General features: G+C 45.0%; 1 protein-coding gene and 1 long non-coding RNA gene across 9 annotated transcripts in view; both read left to right on the forward strand.

Annotated features, from left to right (window-relative positions):
• The window catches only part of ASAP1 (ArfGAP with SH3 domain, ankyrin repeat and PH domain 1), a 347,132-nt gene that overhangs the window by 150,552 nt on the left and 175,213 nt on the right, over nt 1-21,367 (forward strand). The window lies entirely within an intron of this gene.
• Nucleotides 239-15,171, forward strand: LOC123585448. Its single transcript, XR_006706168.1, has 2 exons — nt 239-799; nt 1,052-15,171. It is a non-coding gene; the product is annotated as an uncharacterized LOC123585448 (long non-coding RNA).

Here is a 21,367-nt window from a genome sequence, read left to right on the forward strand (position 1 = left end):
CAGTGTCCTATCTCACGGACATTAGGCCCAAGTGTTGTGGGCAGGCACCTACTTAGGATGAGTGTGAAGAGGGAGTAGAAAGGAACGAGCAGGGGCGCCTGGGTGGCTCAGTCAGTTGAGCGTCTGACTTCGGCTCAGGTCGTGATCTCACGGCTCGTGAGTTCAAGCCCCGCGTCAGGCTCTGTGCTGACATTCAGAGCCTGCTTCCGATTCTGTGTCTCCCTCTCTCTCTGCCCCTAACCCGCTCGCATTCTCTCTCTGTCTCTCAAAAATAAATAAACATTAAAAGGAATGAGCAGTTTCATTACCTCCTAAGGAGATGGGAGTCCACGTGCGGTCGCTGTGGTTCATTGTCCGTGATTCCCAGATGTAACTAGAGGAAGCCCTTGGTCTTGCTGAGTGGTGGCACTCGTCTTCACAAATCCCTGCTGTCCCCTGGCTCATTCGTTTTCTTCTCAGCCCAGTCCCCTCAGTGCTTGCTCTTCGTACAGCACAGCTCGCTGTACCCTGCTTAAAATCTTTCTTGGGCTCCCTCATCACCTTTCCAGGAACAGTGTAGGTACCATAATTTGGCTCCTGTCTTGACCTTTCTGGCCTTCCGTGGAGCCTCACCCTTGTGGGCTGAATCACAGTGGACATAATCCCTTGAATCCACTTATATATACAATTTATGGGGTCTGGCTATTTTTAGAATGCTTTTTTGCCAGTGTTCGTTTTCCTACCCCCATTGCCACAGTGTTTGAGATCTGGGATTATGATTATGAGTTTCTTAGTTTTGTGTATAGAATCTTCTTTAAAGGTACTCTTGGGGCGCCTGGGTGGCGCAGTCGGTTAAGCGTCCGACTTCAGCCAGGTCACGATCTCGCGGTCCGTGAGTTCGAGCCCCGCATCGGGCTCTGGGCTGATGGCTCAGAGCCTGGAGCCTGTTTCCGATTCTGTGTCTCCCTCTCTCTCTGCCCCTCCCCCGTTCATGCTCTGTCTCTCTCTGTCCCAAAAATAAATAAACGTTGAAAAAAAAAACTAAAAAAAAAAAAAAAAAAAAAAAAAAAAGGTACTCTTTAAGGTGCCCCAAACTTTCCAGAAACGCTGCACATCTGATTGGCCACTTCTGTCCCTTTCCGAGGATGGGTCCTGTCTTTGAGGACTAATGCCCTCCCTGCCTGTGAGTTTAGGGAGGATGTAGTGATGCTGAGAGCCATTCCAGTCATATCCTCAGTCCCTTACGAAGTGCGTCCATACAGTTGTGGGCTCTCCAGATGAGTGCCTCCTGGTTTCTGGTGATTTCTTACATCAGAGGGGTCTGTCTGCCTATCCTGAAGCTCCTCAAACCAGTGTGTTCATGAAAACTTTGCCTTGCATCCAGACATGGACTTTGCTTCCTACGTGGCACATTTTTAAAAATATGTTTAAATGTTTATTTTTGAGAGAGAGAGAGAGAGAGCGCGCACGTGCAAACGGGTGGGGGGGGGGGGGTCGGATACAGAACCTGAAGCAGGCTCCAGGTTCTGAGCTGTCCGCACAGAGCCTGATGCGGAGCTCGAGCTCACGAACTGTGAGATCATGACCTGAGCCGAAGTCAAGACGCTTAACCAACTGAACCACCCAGGCGCCCCCATTTCTCTGGGAGTGTATCATGGCTTTTCTATTTAGGCAGCTACTGACACAGTATTCTGGTTTCCCATGAAATGGGCTCTGAATACTTCTGCCTGGTTTTAAGGCCCCTCCTACCTGCCCCTTCCTTCTGCATTCAGGCTCACCTGTGACTTGCTGTTCTTATAGAGCTGTCTCCTGTCTCCATACCCAAACACTATCCGCTCACTCCTCCTGGCCTTTACTTGGTTTCCCCCCTCTTCTGCAGCCCCTACCACCGGCCATCTGTGAGAGCTACTCCAGAGCCCCGGTGTTTGCAGCATGGTCCTGACGACTCCAGCCTGCCTGGATATGGTTTCCCTCCCTCCTGTGGTAGTCACTGCAGAGCTCACAAACTAGTGTCCGGCCGGCCACACCCAGCCCATAGCCGTTCTCTGTGTTCAACTACATTTGGCCCAGCTGCTGTCATTTAAATTTCAAGAAACTTCACAGAGATACTGGGTTTCTGGCTTGTTTTGGAAAATCAATTTGATAACTCTCTTAACCTAGTAGCTACTTTTTGTAAATGGTGAATATTGTTCCCATGTTGCCACAGTCCTACCCTGTCCTTGTTGTAACAGACCTTATTATGGTCTGATAATATCTCTTACTAACATTATCTTCCTGGCTCCGATAAGCATCTGCATTTGCTATCCCTTGGTTGCTAGTCTGTATCATCCTCTACCCCTACCCTCTTTCTGTTCTCAAAATCCTTGTGTGATTTTTGTGAGACTAGGGATGGCAGCTTTATATGTGTGCATATGTGTGTGTGTGTGTGTGTGTGTGTGTGTATACATAATTTACATTTTTAATGTTTTGATATTTAAAAAGAATTTGTTTTAAGTTTGTTTATTTTGGAGATAGCATGTGAGCAGGGAAGGGACAGAGAGAGAAAGAGACACAGAATCTGAAGCAGGCTCCAGGCCCTGAGCTGTCAGCACACAGCCCAACGTGGGGCTCGAACTCATGAACCGTGAGATCATGACCTGAGCCGAAGTCGGCCGATTAACCAACTGAGCCACCTAGCCGCCCCGGTTTTGATATTTTAACTTGAATGCCATGGTTGATGTACACGTGACAGAACATTTTTTTTCTTATTTAATATACCCTACCTGGCATTAGCAGCATTTGAAGATCTTAGTACCTTAATACCATCATGAACAAATTCCATGCCACATACCTCTGCATCTCTGGAGGTAGGCAGGACAGAGCACAGAGCCAGGGAGGGTGATTCCCAACTGGAAGGGAGAGTGCTAGGGAGAGAGAGGGAGGGAGACCTGTTTTTTCATCTTTCAGTCTCCGTTCCAGCATCAGCTGCTCCAGGAAGTTCTCTGGTCCAATTTAGATGTGTCCCTGTTGTTTCCCCAGAGCACTTATTGAGCACTTCCTGTTCTCATATTAAGTGCCTCTGCATACTTTATTTCATTTGATCATTGTAACTGTCTCGTTCAGGTAGCAACTCTTCTCCCGTTCAACAGAGACGGAATCTGAGGCAGGAAGTTAAATAAGTTCCCTAACACGTGGTTTGCATCCAGATTTGTCTCGATTCCAAACCTGAGACTCCAACCACCTCACAAACTTGCCCTCCTGTGGCATACCCCTCTGTACTCGTGTGATTGATGGTATGCTTTTGCGTCCCTCCCTGTTCCCTGTGAACTTACTGAGGTCAGGGGATGTGTTTACTTATTTCTGTACTCTTGGCACCTGAAACAAAATCGGCAAACAGGAAGTGTGTGATAAAGGAAGTCAGTGCGAATGCGTTTCATTTTTTCCCCAGCTTATTTGTAGATCTTTTCACCTCTTCTGTTTTAATTCTCATGTGGTCCTATTTGAGAGTAGGGTTTTTTTTCTCTTTAAGTCACCATTTGTATTATACAACAGGGAAAGGCACTTAAAATATTTAGCCTTTCAAATTGCCAAAGGGGATCTTATTAGGTGTTCGTAATTACACTCACAAGTCAGGATGGATAATGGATATCCATGTGGAGTACAGATGGCAGGGGTTTTATTGCAGTTGGTAGATCTTCAGCAGTTTCAGGTGAGATTCTTAAAATGTTTTGATTCCGTCGTTTTTGCAAGTAGACTGATAATAATTAAGCCATTTTTCAAAAAGGAAGGATAAATATACAAATACCAAATGAAGTTTATAGTTTTTACTGAGACATCCAAAATATGGAGTTGCATATCATTTTGCTTCTGTGTCTCCTTTGTTCCTTATTTGGTGCAATAAGTAGATAAGTGATTACTTGCCAGATAGATTATTGAACCTCTGTAACACTATATAATTTCAGAACCTTCCATACTTCTGCTTTGATAGTGTGATCAAAGCAAATTGGATTATAATCAACCAGTGCGGCCAAATGTGGAACATGTAGAAGACACAGAGTCTCTGACAGGAAAGTGAGCTAACGTGTGCCATGATTGTGATCTTGATTCCTGGGTCACCCAAGTATCATTGTATAGAGGAGTCTGAGAACAGAATGAATGAAGTTGCTTTTTTAAAAAAAAATTTTTTTTAACTTTTGATAAATATTCGAGTCTAAAAAACAGAACCAGTACATTAACTGTAGCATCATAGTCCTCAGGCTTTGAGATAGAAGCCTCTGTTCTGAGAAAGCTCTGGCATAATTAAGAAATTTTCAATTAAGAAATCAAGAACCACACGAGGTCTCCCCTCCCCTGAAAGTGAAGTTTTAAATCCAGTTAATAAGTATACATCAGTCTTTCCATGGAAAAAAATCCGGCAACAGTGATGGCATTGACCATACAGAGATTTGTACCAACTTTGAAGCAGAAGGAAAGCCTTAAATGATAGGGAATCCTTGTTTCTGGCGGTCTGCAGGTCTAGTACCGCTAGCTGCCTTTTACTGAGTGCCAGGCTTACCTCTAACAGCCCTCTGGGCTGCATATCGTTCCCAGTTTTACTACAGGAGAATTGAGTCATTGAGATGAAATAACCTGTCCAGTGTCTTATGCCTCAGGTTGTCTGACCCCAAACCTCTGTTTCCCTGTCCAGCAGTGCCACCAGGATGATGCATCTTCTGTGTGTACACACACAGGTAGTCTAAACCTATTTGTTATTTGGAAAAATAACATGTTGGTTGTTATGTTATTTGGAAAAAGCGAATCTGTAAAGACACGTATTCGTTCAGCCATTCTTAGACCAACCAGTGACTGTTCTACTGCATGTGTTCTGGGTTACTTTAAGTGGAATGATGCTGTTAATGCCTAAGAACAGTAAACTGACATTCACATTTCCTTGTTTGTTTGTAAATTTCAGTAAAAATTGAAATGTGGTTGAGTTCTCAATGTAGAAAATTAAATTCACTTTTGATACTCGTCCCAGTTCCTGATAAACAATTGTCCTCAATTTTAGGTAACTGGATAATTTTTATTATTTCATTACAAATTTTCTTTCTTAAACAGAGTCTCTGATGAGTATTTATGTACCTCTTTCCCACTTTTTCATTGTCTTTTATTGGTTTGGATAAATGTGCAGCTCAAAGCTGGAAGAGTTCATTGGCGTGACTAAATTACATCCCATGAGTCATGCTCCAAGAACGTTCTAGTCCTGATATTCATGGTGCTGACATGATTGGCCCCTGTGACTGAAGACCGTATGTGGAGAACTCCTTCCAGTGCTAGTGCTGATTTGTGAAGACTTAACTGTCAAAAATGCCGTAACCGGGGTGCCTGGCTGGCTCAGTCAGTAGAGCATGCAACTCTTGATCCTGGAGTTGTGAGTTCGAGCCCCATGTTGGGTGCGGAAACCTACTTTAAACAAAATGCCATAACCGTTATCACAATTAGACTCTATCCACATTAACATGCCCAGAGTTTCAGGGAAATATAATCACAATGAATACGTAGTACACTATTTTTCTAAATTTGTATTCTAGGCCAGAGATCAGTTCCCAGTTTTATGAAGATGCAGTCTTTTGGTATCCGTGGATGAGAAATAAAGTAGAAAAGGGACAAGGAGGGGTTTCCTGGGTGTCTCAGTCAGTTACACCTCTGACTTCAGCTCAGGTCATGATCCCATGGTTTGTGGCTTTGAGCCAGCCCGTGTCAGACTCTGTGCTGACAGCTCAGAGCCTGGAGCCTGCTTGGGATTCTGTGTCTCCCTCTCTCTCTGCCCCTCCCCCGCTTGCGCGGCTTGCTGGCTCCCGCTCGCGTGCTCTCTCTCTGTCTCTCTCTCTCTCAAAAAGAAATAAACATTTTTAAAAAAGAAAGAAAAGGGACAAGGTATTAGAGCACTGGTAAAATAATCTTCATTCAAAACCAGCTGTGCCACCCACTGGTGTTGCAACCTTCGTTTAAGGCCCCACGATCCCTCTGCACCATGCTTTCCTTATCAGCAAAGTGAAGGCAGTAACCTCAGCCCTGCCCGTCTCTTGTTGATGACCACGTAAAATAAGGAGCACACGGGTGGCAGGTCGAGGTATTCTGTAACCACAGAAAGGTACTGAACTGAGACCCAGACTCAGGTTTCTAATCTGGTACACAGCCAGACTTTACTCAAAGTTAGGCCCCATTTTCTTTGTTGGCCTCATGTTTGATGGAAGACGGGCAGAGGGTTCCACGCACAGTAGTAGGGTCACTCTTAGAAACGGATGCCCCAGATGGCTCCGTGGACTAGCTCCCCACTTAACACCAGACGCCCATCCTCTCTTTCACTTCTCTTGTTTTTTTTCTCTCTCCACTACTTAATCTCTCACTCTTTCCGATCTGTCTTATAGAAATTAGTGAATATTTTTAGAGATGAGAGACCCAGAGATCATCTAGTCAAATCTGTTTATTTTTAAGCTGAGTGAACCAAGGCCGAGAGGTTAGCACACTGCTCAAGAGCACACAGCTAATACACAGCCAAGCTGGTGAACCCCATGTGCTCAGTTTCGAAAGCAGATCTGTTTTCACCACACCGTGCTGCCTTTAAAATTTCGTTCCCATGGAATGGGGCACCCCCTTTTAAAAATATGGTTACATATCTCTGCAGAAGTGGGTTTCTAACACCAGCCACTAGCATTTAGTGTGGTGCGAGCCGTGTCTTCATAATTCCTGGTTTCTGTGGTCAAGGCTCCGTGTGAAAGAGCTGACCCATCTTGCAGAGAAGCAGATTGTGGCAGAAGGTATGGGTAACTTCAAACCCCTAACACTGGCTGTGAGATTAGACCTTACATGAGAAAAGAGGAGTTTCCTTTGCCTCCCCCGTGTATTTACAGGCTAAAGCAACCACAAAGTTCAGAGGAAAGTGTAGGATTTGTGTACATATGTTCATTTTTTTTTTTCCTCTCTCACAGTCTCATTGAGAACAAAGTGCTTGAGGTTTGGGGGGTTTACCTGAGAAGCAGAGAGACTAAGTCAGAAACCTGGATCTGTTGTCCTTAGGAGCTGTGTGAACTTCTAGAACTCCCCTCACTTCAGCTTTCTCATCTGCGAAACGGGTTTGAGGGTTCCTGATTTGTTTGTCTTCATTGAGTTCTGGTTCTGCCCCAAGCATGGTTACTGGGTAGGGTCAGAGGACGCTGGGTAGCCCAGAAGGAATAGTGGTTTCTCCTGCAGTCCCCCTGCATTAGATTTAGAATTAACAAGGGTATTCAGTGCCTGCGGATTAAATACCCAAGGAATTATTTTGGGTATTTTTGTCCTTTGTCTTGAATATGTGTATTCCTCAGCTAGAGAAATTGGTGGCATGTATTGAAAAGAAAGAAAAGACAAAAGAAATGCTGATTTGCATGGAAGGCATTTGCAAAGAAAGAAGAATGTTTTCTCATTGGCAGATATTGTCTTCATGTGTTTCTAATGAAACAGAAGCCAATGGGTCTCTGGTTTATTTCTTTGTTTCCACTGTGATGTTGTTGATGTCAGCAAAAAATGTGGTTTGTTTTTTGGAGAGGGTCATGTTTTCTTTTTCCATTTAGCATAGGAATGGTGGATCCTATCTGCCACACCCCTCTAAAATAATAAAATATGTCTAGAATATGGGATGTGACTACAGCTTTCCGTGGTCAGTTAGATCCAGTCTCAGGATCTGGACTCTGAAAATTCTTTTGGAAATGCTCATGTAACCATAGCGACAGACGTGCATAACACTGCCTAATAATTACTTTCTATGCTCCTTCCCTTCGTACTGTCTACTTAGTATCATGTGGAATGGAGGGCCCATACTTTTAGGATGTGAGTGCTAATTTACATATGTTAACATGGCCCTTTGATTTTTTTCAATGCAGGGAAAGTAAACCTTGAGCCTCAGTGAGAACCAGTCTTCTCAGAATCTCTTCCTTCCCTCGCTCAGAATTCATTGTTTGCTCAGCTGAGCTCCACCCCGATGGGGCCAGCTTCCTGCCCCCCTGACACCTCTGTGGATGCCATTTGTAGTTGGAGAGCTTACCTGCCGATTTCAGTGCGATGGGCCCACGAACGCCCACAGCTCTCAGTCAGTAGACACATCATGAGCCAAAGAAGACATTTATGTAATCTGGGGACAAATTTGGAAACTCCTGTGAGAAATCTCACAGAAACCCTTTCCAAATGTGAGCTAATGGCTGCCTTTTGTGGTGTTTTCTAAAGCATTTGAAAACCATTTCTGTATCTGTACTTCCTTTATTTCCACCCATCAGACTTTCCTTTCTGGTGCCATGTTGTCAGTTTGAGTACTGTGACACCAATTTTGGATATCTGTCATGAGAACACATGTTGCTTGCTTTGTGTGCATCTTTTTGGTTTTAAAATGATTTTGTTTTTGCTTACTTTTTTTATGTTTTATTTATTTTTGAGAGAGACAGAGCACATGTGGGGGAGGGGCAGAGAGAGAGGGAGACACAGAATCCGAAGCAGGCTCCAGGTTCTGAGCTGTCCTCACAGAGCCCGACGCGGGGCTCAAACTCACTAACCATGAGATCATGACCTGAATCGAAGTCGGATGCTTAACTAGCTGAGCCACCCAGGCACCCCTTTGCTTCATTTTTAAAGATGGGATTGTCTAAACATTTTTCTCTGTGGCAAAAATGGAATTGATGCTGGGAATTTGTTTTTGCTGTGTTGAATTGAATTTTCTGGGTCTTTGACCTCGACTGAACTTCGCTTTATCTTTTTTGTTGTCTTAAACTCACTGGACAGAGAGCACTCGTGGGGTATACGGTCATCAGTGTGCTTCCCTTGCTGCCTGTAGACATGACCTCACTACCTCCTTACATCCTTGCTTCGGAGCGGTTGTCATCTGGGAGGTGAATGGCCAGGCTGCACGAGACAGAGACCGTTTACTTCCTCTTGCGCCCTGATCCTGCGTGGCAGCAGCTTCCTCAGTCTTATTCAGGTTCCCGTGGCTGGTGGTCCTCAGCCCTAGCAGGTATCACGACTCCTCCCTCTTGGAGCTTCTGATCCGGACAGGCTGGTATGGGGCCCCCGGGTCTGCACAGAAAACACTCACGGGCGAGTCTGGTGTGAAAGGGTGCAGGCGGGGCTTGGAGGACAGGCCTGCCCCCTGTGCACCAGCTAGGCCTCACAACGAGGAAACACGGGTGAGGAGTTGGGAACGTTCCCTCCACCCTGGGACTGGCCTCCATCAGCAATGGGCAGGGGGCCTTCTACCCCCGGGCTCGGGCTCATTTCGTTCCCTGCCTCTGACACTGCCGCTCCTGGAGCCACCCACGAGCCGCCCTCCCCATCCTTGTGCTTCTGCCCTTCGCCTTCTCTTGACTCCATTTCAGCCTCATGGAGGAGAGTCACGCGTGCCGCCACAGAGCTTTTTCGTGAGCGCATGTTTCTGCTGTTGGCTCACCCAGACAAGTGCCGTATTCTTTGTTTTCCTCAGTTCGGGTTGGGCCTGCCACCCTGTTTGGTAAGAGGTCAGGTCAGGTGCTCACCCCAGATGTTCACAGCTGTGCTGGGTGTGGTCCCAGGAGGCCCGGTGGGGGGTCTGTCCAGGACTCATGCTGGCTTTTTTAAAGTCATTTTCAGAGCCTCCTGTCAGTAACATGACCATCAGGTGTCTTTGCCAGCTCACCCTTTGTATTTCATGATTGGGTGTAGTAGAAGAGACCCTAAATTTTGAATTAAGATTTAAGAGTTAAAATCTTTCTGGGCTCAGCTTCCTCCTTTATAAAATGGGGGCTAATGCAGCTTTTCTCCCAGTAATAAAGTGGAATGTATGTGAAATTGCTTTATAAACTATTACATAGAAAGAAGAGACTGTTGTTACAGCTGTAACAGTATAGTACCCACCTTTTTATCCTGATGACTCCCTCCTCCCCCACCCTGCTTTGTTGAGATATAATTGACATATAACACTGGGTAAGTTGAAGGTTTACAACACGGTGATTTTATATATGTATATAATGTTTGTCACAATAAGGTTAGTTAACACATCCATCACCTCACCTAGTTATAAGTGTGTGTGTGTGGGGGGTCTGCTCTTTTAGCAACTTTCAAATAGGCAATTCCATATTCTTAACTATAGACACCACACTGTACATTATGTCCATAGAACTTTGTTATCTTACAACTGAGAGTTTATGGCCTTTGTCTTCCCCCCCCCCAAACCCTCCCCCCCCCCCACTTTTTTTTTTCAAATAAATGGGAACTGGGCTCTGGGAGTATGCTATGTCTAGGACACCATACCTTATTAATAGCAATGCCAGACCTAGAAGCCAGGCCCTCGGGGTTCTTTTTGTATCTTTTTTTCAGCACAGAGCATCGATTCATTCATAGAAGGTCTTAAGGCTGGATCTTTTTCTTTTCTTCAGAGCGGCCTGCTTGTTTTTTGGAACTTCTCTCTTTCCTTGATCACTCTATCTTAGAATCTGTTCCCGGAGCCTCTGATGAACCTCAGACATTATCAGGACATTGACTTCTGTAAAAAATGTAGCCAGTATCACCTTTTAGCTTGATTGTAAGTACCTGTGTCCCTTTCCAGTTCTTTTGTTCTAGAACTATTACCTAAAATTATTTATATTCCATATATATATGTGGAATGGTTCTTTTAGTAACTGTTCTATTTCTCAGAGTGGGCACTTAGCTCGGTGCATGCCCATGTTTCCAAAGTGCTTTCTGGCTCCTGTGCTGGCCACGAGGAGAGCTTTTGCACACAAGTGAGCCAGGATGTCTCAGGGGAACTGGTAATTGAGAGAGGGGTATTGACCTTGTGGTCATCAGTCTGAATGTGCCTAAGTGAGTAGCAGCCCAAAGCCATTACTGCTGCCTTCCAGGAATCTTTAATAAATGAATTAGCGGGCTTTCTGGGCTCTTGATGACCTGTAGAAAGCCTCATACAGGCTTCATTTGTTCACCCATTTATTTTCTTCCGTTGGGGCCTGAAATACAACCCCCTATGTGGAAATCTCCCAGCTATGGGTTTCAGAGCTCTTGGAACAGGAGGAGTAGTTGCCATTTGTGACTGTCTTCTGAGAACTAGGAGCTTTGTACACTCGCTAATTTCATTCTCTCTAAAACTGTAGAGGTGTCTATAATTATACCTTCGTGTTTCAAAGACGAAGCCACGGAGTCTAAGTTAACAACAACAACAAAAAAAAAAACAGCTTAAGATCACCCAGCTACAAAGTACACAGTATTTTAATATGGACCTATAGTGTGAAGAATCTGTTCTACTACGTCCCTCTTCCAAGTGAAGGGCGGGGAGAAAAGAGAGGAGAAAAGAGAGGTTCACTGGCCATTTCCACCCTTAAGTGTGGGGGAAAGAAGAATCACACTAGGCCAACGAGGAGGACTTTAAGAGCTCCATCTGACTCCTTTGGTTCCTTTCAGCAAATATCTGCTCTGTGCCTGGTACTGTGCTGAGGGGAAGAAGTGTGTTGCCATTCACTTCTCTTGGTCCCAAGGAAATGGACTCCTGTCGATCAGACTCGATCAAGTAAAACGGTATATCATCGGGTGTTAATGCCCAAGGTACATCCCTGACAGTGAGTGCTCTGGGAGGTAGTGGGAAGAGAGAAGTTGCCGTATCAAATTGATCTTCTTTGGCACAAGGAGGAGATTTAGCATCCCTTTTACTGTTCTCCACCTAAGAAACTTATTAGGCATACTTAAAAGGTAAATGATGGTTCAAGGTAGATTGAGGGATCCAGTGCATGGGTCTAGACCAGAAACCACAGCTTCCTGATTTCTGCAGCCTGCTTCTCTGTCAACTAGGTTTTATCTTCTCTCTGCCAAAGAACCCACCCTCCTCATTTCTGCACTATTGGCCCATAAAACAATGATGTCACCATGAACAGATGAAGTGAAGACGCGCCCTCTGGGAAAGGAACTCAAGATGCCAGCAGGGCCCATCTTCCATGCCTCGGTGACAGGCACGTCCCTCCGTCCATCTGCAGAATAACCACACTCTGGCACCTCTCATAGTCAAGGCCTGCCTTTCTGACCTGGTTCTTTTCAAGGGTGGGGGTCAGTACGAGCAGGGAGGTGCGCACTAGCACGAGAAGAATGAAGCAGTGATAGGGCTGATGGTGCTCTAGGTTATAGAGCTTTATATGCGAAAGGAATTTAGGCAGCATTTCCCTTTTTCAGATGCAGAAACTCAGCATCAGCACAGATAAAGGCCTGCAAGATCTCACAGCAAGTTAGAGGCTGAGCCAGGACTAGACCCCAGGTCTCTTCACTCGAAGGCTCAAGTTGTGTGCCTGCCCCTCCCTACCCCCCGCACCCCCCCCCCCACGTCCCCGCTTCATCCCATGGGGGTGCTGGGGCTGACAGGATTCTGAACAAGTCTTAGGGGTCAGAATAATGAGCTCTGTGACGAGAGCACAAGTTCATAGGTTTCGTCCGTGTGACCGCCTGCACCTACACAGGGCAGCGTGCACAACCCTGGTTGCACGTTACGATCACCTGGGGAGCTTGAGAAACGTGTGTGGGCCCCACCACAGCCCAGTTGAAACCACTCCTTGTCCTCCTGCAAGTATGACCTGTCTCACCTAAGATTGTCATCTTGCAGTGACATTGCAAGGTTTTCTCCAAGTGCCATCGGGAACCCCAGGGGTGCCAGTTAAGAAACAGACTCCGGGTCTCGTCTGCTTCTCCTGAGTACAACCTTCTGGTGTCAGGAGCTGGGCTTCTGCATCTGAAGCAAGTTCCCGGTGATTCTGATGCAAAACCAGTGTTCTGACATGGTGTGTTTCCTTCTAGTCCGTCCTCCCTGGCCCCCCACTGGCCCCTCCTGACGCCTCCAACCACTCTGCTTCTGCTCCTTCCTTCTTCAGGGCCAGACCTGGAGGGGAGGAAAGCGGGCGTGACCTTGCCCTGGCAGGGCCTCTGAACTTCAAACTTTTGTTTTTTTGTTTTTTTGTTTTTTTACATTGGTTTGGTTTTTCTCTTTCAAAAGGGAAAGAAATTTGCAATATAGGCTTTCTTTCATATTAATTTTAAAACGATGAGTGATGATGACAACACTAAACTGAACCTTTTTTTTTTTTAAAGAAACTAGATCGATCCACTGGCCAGTAAGCAGTGGGATTGTGTCTTTCACCATTAGCTCATCCTTTTTTTGAGCTTTGTTTGTGATGTTACCCTTTGCATCATCACTAGAAATACGGCTATCACTGGGCACTCAGCACTGACCTCAACATAGCAGAAAAAGTGTTTCCCACTTTCCTCTCAAAATACACAGGATCCGACAACGGTGATACTAGAAAAACATAATAGCCATTATTATCAATATTCTTGAAAAGAGAAGTGACAATATTTCTCCCTTCTAAGTTTTTTCATTTCTAGCACATCTAAACCTTCACTCGACTGACTTTGTTCTTTCTGGCTCTAGGATTTCGTATTGTACTTATTACAAAGCACACAAAATGGTTCTACTCTTGCTCTGTGCGATGCTATTCCACAGATAAAGAAAACACTTTAAATGAAGGACAAAAAGCCCCCTCAGGAGTGCACTTCTGCAGAATGCATTTCTGCCTGACATCTTTTGACGCCTTAATTTTGAAAATTTCACATTTTTAAGGAAAAAAACTGCTTGTTTCCCCTCTTCAGATTTATCGTCTTCGGTATGAGGGTTCTCTTTGTGTTTGTGGAGGTGGTCTTCTGCTTGCTTTCGGTGTTTTGTCTTCATATCATTAATTTTGTGTCAGGCGGTAAGGTCAGAGATGTGCTGAAGCATTTTAGCTTAGGGAAACCATGTTTAGAACTGTGGACTCGGGGACGTCCACTCTTCTCTTCCCAACCTTGCCACCATAAGTGACCCTTGTAACTGTGATCTAGAACCACGAATTCAGTCCTGTCTTTACATTGCTCTGGTGTCATATAAAGGTTTTGTGGTACCTGTTCTAAAATCTGTGCAATATTGAAAAACCAGTGGATTTACTGCAGCAGGATACAGGGCACTTTATGATTTGTTTGGATTTTCTGGACATTGAGGACTGTGAAGCAAAGGTGAACGGGTCTGGGAAACAAGTGGGAAAGGGATATTTGAATTTTCAGATGACCTTTAGCAAGTTACTTAATTTTTCTAACTCTCTGTTCCTTCACTGTGAAACAAATCTAGCATCATTACTTCATCGGAAAGACTATTTAGGGACTGAGAATATTCATGTAAAGTGCTCGGCTCATAAGATTGAAGGTAGTAAGAGCAAGATGAGCTTGACAAATCTTGGTTGAATATGAGTCACCATCTGGAATCAACTCTCAGGCTTTGTAACACAGACCATTCTGTGACCAAGGGTCTGAATCTGTGCCTTGGGCAGCAGCAGTGGCCTTGTTTTGGTCGTTGTTGTTTTTCTGAAATGAATCAACTGCTAGTTGTATAACGAACATTCAGGTGGGAAGGAGCCTATCCCCAAACCCTCAAGCACGCACCTGCCTCCAGTCGACCAAAACGGCGATGAACAAAGTAAAGAAGATAAAGTTAGGCCTGAAATAAATGGGCAAATAGCATCAGCTCATTCAACCTGTTAGTAACTTAGTATTTCTTGCCTTTTTTTCCCTTCCAGTATAAAGACTTTCAGTTTTATTCCCACAGGGATTTTGTGCATCATAAAAATAAGAAAGTGGGGGGGGGAATGAAAACCAAACAAAGTGGCACACAGTTGTTTTAAATATGAAACAGGGGGATGGTACACTAAATTGAGTAATTCAGGAGTGGAGATAATCATGTAAAAATAGGTAGTTTCAATGGGGACCATTTTTTAATATGAAATCCAATAATGAAAGCAAGTTTAACTCCATGGATGATCAACCCAGTGGTTTCTAGTTTGTCTAGTTCCATTTAAAAAAATCTCGTGGCTTCTATCGTATTTCTGAAAGATGCAAAAATAGAAGACCAAGAAATATGGTGATGTGGGTTGGTAGGTGTTGGAAGCCTGATTTCTAAGTGAGATGAATAGCGTGAGCATCTGAGCTCTGCATGTAGAAATGGAAAAAATGCTACTGATTTTGTTCCCTCCCCTCTTTCTCCTTGAGGTGGTAAATATTCTTTTTACCAAGTCTTTAAGGTATAACTTCTTGGTAAAGAAAAACGAGTATTTTGCAGCTATGTGGCATATAACAATGAAGTGCCTTTGTGACACATCATTATCATTTGTATTATTATTTTTTTTTTTTAATTTTTTTTTCAACGTTTATTTATTTTTGGGACAGAGAGAGACAGAGCATGAACGGGGGAGGGGCAGAGAGAGAGGGAGACACAGAATCGGAAACAGGCTCCAGGCTCTGAGCCATCAGCCCAGAGCCCGACGCGGGGCTCGAACTCACGGACCGCGAGATCGTGACCTGGCTGAAGTCGGACGCTCAACCGACTGCGCCACCCAGGCGCCCCTGTATTATTTTTTAAAAAGAGCAGAATGAGGCTGAAGATACGTAGGGGAAAACTACCCGTTTGACACATGTGCTGAAGGATCCCCTTTCATCGGGTCTGGACCACTTGTCAGTAGGTAGCTTCTTAATCCTGCTAAGTGGGTGTTTTGATTTTTTTTTTAATGTTTATTCATTTTTGAGAGCGAGAGACAGTGCAAGCAGGGAAGGGGCAGAGAGAGGGAGACACAGAATCTAAAGCTGGTTCCAGGCTCTGAGCTGCCAGCCACAGAGCCCGCCGCCGGGCTCGAACCCACAAACTCTGAGGTCATGACCTGAGCCAAAGTCAGATGCTCAACCCACCAAGCCACCCAGGCACCCCGATCCTGCTAAGCCTTAAGAGCAGCCTGACTCAGGGTGGGAAGAAGGGGGACTGGGCAGTGAGGAGGTTTGCTGCTCACAGGGCAGGTGGGACAAGTCCCTACAGCCTGGCAGCTGGCTCTGCGGGTCGGTGAGGGTGTCCAGGGGACCAGGAGAAGCAGTTCTTGGCGATGGGCAGTGTGATCCTCAAACTGCCATCAGGAGGCACAGGAGCCTGTGGAAGGGACAGTGATTTGTTTGGCCAGGCAAACTGGTGGATACTTGTTTTCTGTGTTGGTGACTCATCTGGAGCTGTGAGATGAAGGACTCCTTGGATGTTGGTTTATAGGAGAGCTTTCCATTTCCAACAAGGGAGATTCAGGTCAGTCACTAGGAAACAGTAATTTGAACAGACCAGAAAATGACTTTTAAAGGCAGAGAGAGACACCAGAGTAAACTCTGTAGCTCTGGCTTAAGCATTGTTTTTTTTCTCCCAGCAACTTCTACCTGCTGGCAAAAATGACCTCCCTAAGGCTACTCTGTGTTTTGGAGGGATGTTGTTGGTTTCTTTTGTTTTTTAAACCCAGATGTCAGGACCAGATTGCCTTCTCCCAAAGAAATAGGGTGAAGATCAGGCCTAGTCCATTTAATTTTTATACGTGTTTGAGTTGAAAGAATCTCTTTATTCACATAAAGTGAGATATCAAAATGGAAAGCTTTTTGACTTGTGTAAGAAACTTGTCTGTAAAACTGGTTATCCAATTAGCCTTTTTCACAAGGGAAGTTATTTCCTTATACTTTTATGTACGGAGCTGTTTCTGTGTTAAAGATCACAAAGATAGAATTGAAAGAATGTTAAAATCAGGCAGCATCCAAAGTACAAGGGACTTCAGAAATATTCTGGACAGACTGTAGATCATCATGCATTAGTGGGTCATGGAATGAATTTAGTGTTCTCTTTACTAAAAAACCGTTTGATCTTATGGGAGAGGAAAGCCTGAGTCCAAATAGGGGAGTGACTTAGTTTAGGCTTTTTGTCTTAGATGTTTGAGAACTACTTACACTTTGAAGTAACGCCTCAAAATACCGAGTCTTGGGTACTTGGAACGCACATTTGCCCTCCCCGTCCACTCCAGAGATCAGTGATGCAACAGTTAAACATAACCCTACCCTGACATGGGTGCCGAGTCTGCTCTTAAAACCAGCAGCCCTCACCTTTATGTACCTTCCTGCTCGGCCCAAGACAGTGACTCAGCTGGTAGTGACCCTGAGGCCGCCACCACCGTCTGGATAGAGTCCTGTCTTTCCTCAGGAAGCAGATACCTCCAGTGCACAGGGGAAAGAGCCAGTTGCGTGCAGTTATCCCACCTGGAGGCTGCGAGGATCCCCACGTGTAGGTGAGACGCGGAGGGCACTTCCCTAGATGGCATGCAGGTCCTCAGCTGCACCTAGCGTCCAGCACACAGGTTCAACAGCCTCGTTTTCTTTCCTGCTGTTGTCCCTCCGAGCGTATGTAAACAGCCATTTGAACTGTCGCTACCTGTATTCCCAGGACATCCTGTTAGCCGTGTTTTTGTCCGCTTCCTTGCAGCTAGAGGTACACTCGAGGTCACGCAGTGGCTATTTTATTTGGAGGCCATATCGCAGAAATCCGCACTGGCATTCTGTCTCTGGCTGTGTGGGTAATTCTGAAAACCTTGGATTTTACTTTCAAATTCATCCACAGCTGAACCAGGCTCTGCCTTTTTCCTAAGTCTCAAGAATGCATCCCAGACAAAAGGCCAACTTCAGTTGACCTTAATTCTCCCTCTGCGGCATTCCTTTATTTCTGTGTGTTTGAAATTCAAGGCCTGTTCTGGTTTCAAGTACACTTTTTTAAAAGTCTAAAACAGAAATGTATTATTGGACCGATAATGCCTCATGGAGGCCAATAATTGTTTTATGTACAAGCCACAGTACTTTTTTTGTTAGTGGTTTAAGTGCCTTTGACTGTTCTTTCTCCTCCTTCCCCCCTTCTCCCTCAGGTTTCTGGAATCACGCTAAGTAACTCGATATTGCTCTTGTCCTGCGTAATGTAAGCTAGCGTTGGCAAAACTGTCGGGGCAACGCTTTGGGGGAAAGTGTGGAGTTTAACAGTAGTAGAATTCTGCGGACACTGCAAATGATTCTTGAACTGCAGAATTATCAAGAAGCTTGAATGCTTCCCCCCTCTTCCCAAATTTAGTATACCAACAATAATGAATTTTTTTCAATATTTGGAGAGTAAAGATCACCCGTGATCCCACTACCTTAACTGTTTTTAGCTATTACTCTTCAATCTTCGTTGCCACTTCAAATTTTACTTTTTTACTTTATCGAATAGTGCAAAGATTGCCCTATAGTTTTTGTCTCCATTATTTTAAGGGCCACATAATAGCATCATCCCATAAATGTTTCTTAATTTACTAAGCCATTTCAGTGTCATTTGGTCTTTAGAGATTGCCTGCATTTTAGCTGAGACCATGAGTGCATTAATCCACTTCTTTGAGTCATTAGCCACTTGTCCCCTATCAAGTGATCTCTTTGGGATGCTTTCCCAGAAGTGAGATTCTTGGGCACAGGGGATGGAGAGCCATCTTTTGGAACTTGAGCTGCCATATTGATGTGTCAAAGTGTTGTGCAGCCCCACTAGTCACAAAGAAGGATGGTTTTTGCAAAGACCACTCTCATAGCTGCTCTGGCTGGCTCCCAGCTAGTGGCTTCCTGGAGGTCTCTCTCTCTCTGTCTTTCTCTCTCTCAGGCCTCTCCTTTGACAGACTCCATAGGAGACGGTTTTCCCTAAGGAGAAAATTTGTCTGAGCTCACTGCTCTTGCGAGAGAAGTGTATCCTACCCAAAGGGCATAAGAAGTCTGTTCCCCCGCCTCCCCCAATCCCCCCTACCGACCTCATTGTTTCTGTAAGGATGGAGTACATGCAATTTATTTATCAACGTCAAGTTAGATTTTTATTTTTATTGAGAAGAGTGTTCTGTCTAGATACCAGAATGGTTGAGGGCCAGGCTGTGGAATTAGGGTCCCTGGGTTTGACTTCCAGCTCCCCATGGTGGCTGTGGGTAGGGCGCTCAGCCTTTCTGTTCTAATCGTCCCCATCGAGTTAGGCTAGTGGGAGGATTTGATCTGATCCTCTGTCTAAAGTGCTTAGCATTGGGTCTTGTAAAGACTATTGGGTAAGTGTTAGCTGTCAGTATTCTGTCATGGCACACCATTTCTTTCCCTGCTCCTCAGTCCGCGAATTACTTGAGTACTATAGCTATTATGAATTCCTTTTCTTTAAATTCTAGTAGCCCCAGGAGCTGATGGGGGCTGACTGTGGGCTTTGTTTTAGTACTGGTTTTGCAAGGGTTTTCGCAACCAGAGTGTACGAAAGGGGCTGACTGCGCTTCTTTTCTGTTGAGAGGGTGGCTGCCTGGGTTCTGGAGCCTGTAGGAGGTGCTTAAGATACGGTTGATGAGTGATACATTCTGAAAGGTCAAAGAACCGTGGTTGTTAGCTTTTCTGTTCCATTGCTTACCCCTCCACTCCTTCCCTCTATTCTCTCCTTCAGGAACTTTACTGGATTAGCCTTGGACCTCCCATCCATCTTCATTGTCTCTAATTATCCTACTTCTTCTGTGCTTCATTCTTGAGATAATTTCATCAGGTGTATCTTTCAGTTCACTAATTTTCTTATCAGCTATGGATGATATTTAACCATTCCTTTGATACTTTTTTTTTTGGAAGATCTGTTTAGTATTTTTTTCACATCTGTCGGTTTGATTATTGTTTTATTATTTTGAGAGAGAGAGAGCGCGCGCATGAGCAGGGAAAAGGGACAGAGAGAGAGAAAGAGAGAATCCCAAGCAGGCTTCATGCTCACAGACAGCTCATGACCCTGGGATCATGACCTGAGCCCAAACCAAGAGTCAGACACTCAACTGGCTGAGCCACAAGGCACCCCATTCTTCTCTCATTTTTATTCTTATTTTATTCTTATTTTACAAATTGTGTAATCTGATAATTTATATAGTTCAAATTCTTAGGGAAATTTGTTTTTTCTGTTTTTCACATCGGTTGGTTCTTACTCATGGTGGATTGTTTTCTTTTATGTTTTTGTGTTTGGGAAAGGTAATCTCATTATCAGGAAGGCTTTGTCGCTGGGTGGTTAGGACAGCCTAATTGGAGTCCTTATGCTCCAGAGTGGTTTTACATTTGATTCTCCTGGGCTGCTTCCAGCTCCAGAGCATTTTCTCAAATTTAATTATAAAACATTTTCTAAGACCTCAAACTTACTGGGGGCGCCTGGGTGGCTCAGTCGGGTTGAGTATCCAACTCTTGATTTCAGCTCAAGTCATGATCTCACGGCTCCTGGGATCGAGCCGTGGAATCTGGTTGGGATTGTGTCTCTCTCTCTTTCTGCCCCTCCCCAGCTAACATGTACATGTGCTCTCGAAATAAATAGATAGAAAGATAGATAGAAAGATAGAAAGATAGATAGATAGATAGATAGATAGATAGATAGATAGATAGATAGATAGGTCTCAAACTTACTGAGAGTAGCAGGCACAGCTCACAGAGCTCCCCACCACCGCCATCTGAGATTGAGTTGCTGACATGACACCTGCCACCCCGGAATCACTTTTCAGCTCAAGAGACCTCATAACACACAGGTGCAATCGCTCACCAGGACTTTTGTCATTTTGGAGGAGGCTTCCCTGCCACCCACAGCCTAGACACAGACGGACCAGACTTCTTTCATCTCCCTGTGCCAGTGGGTAGAGTTTTCTTTCCTGCAGGTCGTCCATTCATTGATGTTAGAGCCCCTCGAGGAGTCCAGCTTGGGGAGGGAGTACACCTCTCCACCTCTCCTCTCTTCCTGTCTCTACATGGGTGTTGAAACCCAAGCCCCGCCAAGGTTACCAAGAAATGGCGAAGCCCCCCAGGCCCTTGGCAGAATTGGCTCACGATTTTACTGCTCTGGTCTTTTCCTCTATTCATTTCTTCCTTTCTTGCAAGTTCACTGTGGGTGCTAGTCGTACTTATCCAGAAGCCGTACTGTTAGAAGTCCTTCTTTCCTTTTTAATTTGTATTGGGGAAAGTAGAGGGAACTCCCTTCCAAATCCTGATTACTTGATTGTTCACATCTAGAAACATTTCTGAACATCTTCTGTTATTCTTCCTGTGCTGGGTACTCTGGGGAACAGTGGAGGAAACAAGACTTGACCCCTGTCACAATTCTTATTTAAAGCCACCAGTGGCTTTCTTTTGCGTTGAGAAAAGGGCCAGATCCTTGGCCCGGATCACAGTGTTCTTTGAAAGATCACCCCCCCGCCTTTTTTTTTTTTAACCCTTCCCCTTACACACCAGGATTCTAGTCCCCGTAGCTCCTCCTTGCTGGTGCTTGACCCTCTTTCTTAAAATGCCCTTACTTTCCTTTGATGCTTGGAGAACATTCACTCTCCAAAGCCAGGTGAAACACCACCTTCTCTCTCCGGGACAGTCCCCCTGCCCTCTGAAGCAAGGCTCCTAGAGGCCTTTGTGTTTAGTTATTATCTTAGGCCATCATTCGGTTCACTTGTGCTGTATCAATACGGTCACCACCTGGTGGGTTTCTGGAAGGCAA

This window comes from Leopardus geoffroyi, chromosome C3 (genome assembly GCF_018350155.1).
Source record: "Leopardus geoffroyi isolate Oge1 chromosome C3, O.geoffroyi_Oge1_pat1.0, whole genome shotgun sequence".
Taxonomy (NCBI): Eukaryota; Metazoa; Chordata; class Mammalia; order Carnivora; family Felidae; genus Leopardus; species Leopardus geoffroyi.